This window comes from Daphnia pulex, chromosome 8 (assembly GCF_021134715.1).
Source record: "Daphnia pulex isolate KAP4 chromosome 8, ASM2113471v1".
NCBI lineage: Eukaryota > Metazoa > Arthropoda > Branchiopoda > Diplostraca > Daphniidae > Daphnia > Daphnia pulex.
This window is the reverse complement of record NC_060024.1, coordinates 9,588,500-9,594,675: the sequence shown is the minus strand read 5'-3', so window position 1 is coordinate 9,594,675 and position 6,176 is coordinate 9,588,500.

Sequence of the window (6,176 nt, the reverse complement as noted above, 5' to 3'; positions counted from 1 at the left end):
TGCGTGAATCGTCGGTGTTGGTAACGGACGGCCCCTGGTCCGGACAGAGTCCACTCTGGTGAGTTGATTCTCTCCCGTCTATGGTGATTGAACGATAAATCCCCGGCAGTAGTTGTTTTCTTTTTTTTTCTTCCTTTTTCTCGGTCCCAAACGCGGACACACCGTTAGTTTATAATGCACTATATATTCTAGTCTATGTCTCTTAGAACTGTCGTTCCAGATTCACACGGATCGTGAAAAATGTTGGTACATCCGATGCCGAGCGAGGCTATATCCCGTTCGGGCCAAGATGCTGTACATAGTACACGGATGGCCGGTTCCGGACAAGGAAAATCATAAATGAAAATAGGCGAAACTATAATATAAAAAGAAAAAAGAAGAATAAAGTGGGGCGTTAAAGGGACTACAAGCGACTCTATAATAAAAAATCGCCCAGTCTAAGCGGACCATTCATCAGATGGCACGGGAAAAAAGAATCTAGGAAGCATCAGCTTCAAAAACTCGCTCAAAGCTTTCTAGTTGATCAATCTCCTTTCGGTACGTAGAGACTGGAAACTATCTTGTATTTCCCCCTTCATCGATGGGCTCTTCATTCCCTATCGGTTAGTGATTTCTGCCTCCCTCCATCGCCAAATTGTAGCCGTTTGAGTTGTTATTGTTGCCGCTGGACGGCAACACAAAAAAAGGAGAAGTAGTATCGGTACTTCCACCCACACGAGTCACGGCCGGCCGGCGAAAGGCACCAGAGGCCGATTGTCACATTTGGCAAAAGAATGACACACAGCGACTGTCGTTTCTTGGACAACAACAGCGGATGGAAATGACGTAGGCGAATGTCTAATACCTAAGCTACAAGCGCACTGACTATACTACTGGTCCACCGAGAGAGGATTGTGACACAAAAAAGGGGAATACGAGACATGAGCGATGCTGTTCCGTCCCCAACAGACACTTGCCATTGTAGCTGCTGCTGCTGCTTCAGTGATTATATATATATCTCTCTCGCAAGCGGAACGAAGAGAGCTGGACCGGGGTGATCACGGGCAGTGCATTGAACCGGAAGCGACAGTCATCATCATTTAACTAGAAGATTTTCAGTTGGGGGATACGTAGGGTAGTTGGCGTTCTGCTGATTTGTCTTTATTATATGCTTTGATTATTAGTCTTGTCTATTTCCATCTCCGCTGCATGCGGGGTATCTCATTTAGATTACATGCCAGTCACACAGTGTGTCCGCTTGCCATTTCTATAGAATCGTCATTTGAGTTTTCAATTAATAACCGAGTCGCAACTCGCCACTTTGTCGCCCGCCAAACTCTCAGCCAGCCAACCAAGTCGCTCACTGGATCCATTTCATTTGCTTCCCTCTCGTGGAGTTACTAAGGTAACCCACCAAGAATCGATCCTACCCTCTCGTCTTACTTTCCTGTTTTTTTTGGGTTTTTTTTATTTTTTCAACGGAGTTTATATATTGCCATGCCCCTTCCGTCCGGAAGAGAGAAATCAAGGGTAAACGAAGCGTGTCCAGCAGAGCGCTAGACGTGGACCTTTTAGCTCTTTAGCGGCCCCGCTAAAAAGAACACGCGTCTGTAATCTCCAATATGTATCACGCGTAGACATAATGGGAGACAACAAGGACGAGCTGCTGCTGCTGCTGCTACTGCTCCGGCCTACGTCAATTTTATATTAGACACTCTGTTTTCAATATGAGAAGAGTCGAGTGATTGGTCGTTTTTCTTGCGGCGGAAATAAAAATAAGAAGAATTCTTTTCACTCTGGACTCTTTTTCTTGTCAAGTCGGGAAAAAGAGTGGTGTGTGTGTGTTTCTATGCTAGACTTGGCTCGCGTCTTTTCGACTTTCACATTGGAAAGAGAATGGATATATATATGTATACGTCGGCCCGGGGTTTTTCTTATCCTACTGGAAAGGCAAAAAAGAAAAAGACGAGGTTGTCCTTTTTTACGTCACTCTTCTTGTTATACGGCCCGTTTTATTGGTCGGGGATTTTCAATGTTAGATGAACATACAAACAAGGCGATGATGGAAACCGTAAAGCCTCTTTCTTTCTTTCTTTTTTTCTTTCTATCTTTCTTTCTTCTCTCTCTTTTGTGTTATTGATTCGACTAGATTTTATCCGCAGTGAAAACAGCAACAACGAAATCTGGTGCGCTCTTATATGTGGCAATTTCTAAGCGCCTTATCCGATCGTTTCACACACATTTCGCTTCATTTTCCACGTCATAAAAAGAAAATGTCTGTCGTGGGTTCAGCAATCACGACACCATCACCTAGACCACAAAAGATCTTCCAAATTTGATTTGAGTTAGGTTTTTTTTTTTCCCCCATCATCCCATTTTTAAAGATCAATCTATTTTTCAGACTCTTCCTGTCTGGCTGCTGTCTCCCGGTTACGTATTAAGGCCATTTGGACGTCGGTTTCGTCTTCTTTTTTTTTCCTGATTTTCATTCTACTAAAAGAATACCAGGAAAAGTTGTTGTTGTTTTTTTGTTTCCGTTGGGGATGAAATGGATATCGCCGGAGCGTTGCGTTTGATTGGATGGCGGTTGAGAAAAGGCTGACAGGCTGCGCTGTGTGCTGCACATATTTATAAATAAAAGCGAATGTATTTTCGCCCGTCAAACGACCAACAAGCAAAAGAAGAGACACAAAAAATTGTCTCTCTGTGTTGCTGCTGCTGCGTGTTCTGTCTAGTGTCTTGTAGATTTGTTCGCCGCTGTTTTGTATTCTCCGAATCTTCTCGGCTGGAATTATTCGATGCAGCGCATTTTCTTCATTTTTTTGTTTTGTTTTTATATTGGTCGAACGGGAGGGAAACATGGGACGCAATATAAACCGGGCCCCGATTTTTATTGTTTTTTTTTTGTCCTTTTAATATCAAATACTCGGGTTCCTTAAATAAGAGAAGCGAAATATTTTAGTTCCGTGTGTTTCAATCTTTTGTTTTCTTTCTCTTGTTTGTTTTTCTTCTTTATTTCTTGAGAAACGTCACGTCCATTTTTGTTGTTGTCAGACTTCCCTGGGCATGTCGGCCATGCGGAAAGCATATCCGGTTTTTTCCTCTTTTTCACTTCCTTCTAATAATCGGTAGAGACACACACGTACACAAGCCCACATCTTTTTTTGGAGGGGGGTGCCTTGTCGGGAGATGTACAACATCGACTATAAATCCTTTAGTCTGTATTCCCACTCCGCCGATGTCTATCAATCTATTACCGATCTCATTCGTGGAAAAACCGATACGTAATAAAACAGATCACCTTTTTGTTTCACTCCCATTCCGTGACCTCATATCGTTTTATATGTATGAGAGAGACTATCGGATATAACCGGTCTATAGTCGACGTTGATGAATGAAATCCTTCAAATAGATTATGGGGCTGGATATCAAGATTCCGACTTTCATATACTAAGCTGGCGCAGTACCGAGTATTATAAATATTTGTTACGTGGATCTAATCCATCCATTCATCATCGATTTCGCCCCAAGTTTTTTATTCTTTTTATTATTATTATTATTTTATTTTTCTCTCTGAATTGTTTTTTTTTCCTCGGCAAAGTGAAATTGATAACAGAAAGTTTTTTTTTCCCCCCTCTTACACACACACACAACAATTTATAAATATGGCGAAACTTTGCAATCTCGTGAAAGTGGTCCATGCGTGAGTCGAGCTCGGGCGTGTGTGTGTGTTGTATCATTACATATCCCGGCGTATCCGGACTTCCTCTCCGGGAAACGGAGGGAGCTCAACTTCCGCTTTTGCCACTGTAGAGGAACAATCCATCATCCGCTCGTCGTCACTATGAATCATCATCATTTGAGAGGTTAGTTCACAGAGGACGGGGTGCATTTTTATTTTTCATTTTTATTTTGAGGGGGAATTATTATTGAACGTGTGGGCGATCTAAATCAGCAGCAACTTGCAATCAACACAAATCGACGTGGCAGTAGTTGGGGGAGTAGATATTAGCACAGTCTAAACAAGTAAACCAACAACAACAATGTCGTTTTATTTCTAGCGACTTTGAAATTTCGCGGTACTCCCCCAGCGCAAATAGATGTTACCATCGTTTAGTGTCTACTAAGAAGAAGAACAATCAGAGCTGGCTGGCTGGCTGCAAAGAGGGAAATCACAAAAGGCTTTTTATAGTATACATACATCTCTCTAATAATATCTTATGGATGCTCTGCAACTGCGCTGGTGCCGCTTTATATGTCTGGCTGAATCTTCCGTGTTTGGCAGGGGAAACTTTTCCTTGGGAAGTTTGAACGTCAAAAAGACTTTTCATCATTTTGGCAACTTTGCTGGCAGTAGTACAGTAGTAGTAATATAGAGCGGGGAGAGTGCGCTATTACTAAACTATCATACGAGAAATGGAGGGGGGGGGGGGTTGGTGTTGATAAGTTTCATATCCGCGCCAGAAAATAGGCCGAGCTTTTGCTGTGTGATGTGTACAAGAAACAAACAGCCGAGTTGCTGCTGCCGGTTTTGGATTGAAGACACACACACATAAAGTCAGCCGGAAGATCAATAAAGTTCACGGCACACACACACACACACACACACCCTGGCTCACGTACAAAAGGATGCCATTGCCACTGTGTTCATTTATATATTTATATGTATGTTTGTGTATATCAAGTATATTACTATATAAAGTAGTACAGCAGGCAAGGCAAGGGGAGAGGGGAAAAAAGTATACTCTTCCCTGCTCGACTACTACTACTACTACTGCTGGAAGAAGAGACTGGCCGTCGCGAGATCTAATTTCCTCACTCCGGACTGTTTGGTTCTCTTTGGGGCTCCTGGTTCTTTATTGAGCTTCAACGTCGGTCCGGCCGCTCAATTCTCAAAAAAAAAAGAAAAAAAAAAACTAAGCAATAAGGGAGAATAACGAAACAGGAGGCCAATCTATATCCCCGGAGTGGGCGAAGAAGAAGACGGTGCGAGCGAAGAAGAGAAACTAAATCACAAATGTAACATGTCTTGGAAGAAAAGGGAGAGAGAGAAAAGAAAGTAGACTGGGGCGCAACTTCTGACTCTGATGGCCATAGAGTCTCTTTTGATACATAAAAGGCCAGAAAATGTTAAAAGGAAACACACGGGAAAATAAAAAAAGGTGCTGGCCCGACAGGAAAAAGAAAAGAAAAGAACGGAGAGAAAAAAAAATACGGTTCCGGCGATGAGTGGGATCGTAAGTGAAGAATCGAGTCACCTCTATATAGTCGTCTTTCCTTTTTTTGGCCGGCTGTTCGGCCCACCTTTTTTCTTTTCCTGTATAGTCAAAAAAAAGAAAAAAAGGGAAGACAAGAATTGATGATGGATCGAAAAAGAGACTTTGTGACGTTTGATTTCATCAAAGAACTAGAAGAAATCCAGCGGCTCTTTTTCCAGCATTTCCCACGTTGCAGTATTTTACATAAATTTAAACAGTCCCCATGTTTGAAATTTCTTCTCTCTTTCAGTTTTGGTGTCGTTGCTGATTGCCGGATTTAAAAAGCCGGGCCGTCGAGGGGTGGGGGGGTAGGAGGTCAAAGAGGACGGATGGGCTTGGGGTTGTTGTATCTCATTGTTATTCATGCAGCAGCTCCTTGGTAAATGTGTCACTATTGGCATACAAGCAACAACAGCACATTGGCTATTCCGGCAAGTGCTCAAGTGCGTATTATGCATCCGGAAATAAGAGCGTGCTTCCGCCGGAGTGGCAGCAGAGTTCAAATCGCATCTTGAAGCGGAGGCCGGTTCCATTGAATGACAAGGAAATCAAACCTCCCCAAAAAAAGAAAAAAAGAAAAAGAAGAAATCAAATGGAATTGACAAATCCAACCCCCGATTTCCAGCTGGTTTATTAGATTGTTATGGTGGGAATGTGTTACACAATGTCGGCCCCGTGCCATGAATGGAAATGAATGAATGGGCAAAAGAAAGATATTGAAATGGATGCCGTAGAGACGGACAGAAGTAGAAGAAATCCGCGCCCGAGTGATGGGCCTATATGTAATACGACGGGCCTTTTTTGACTTGGTCTGCAAACTCGGATGCTGCTGCTGGCCTAGCCTGGTTGTGTGGTAACGGGCGAGGCGGAGTGCCCGGCTGAGCTTGTTTCCTATCCATCTTCTTCTTCTTTTTTTTTTAGGTGAACATTAAAAGAAGA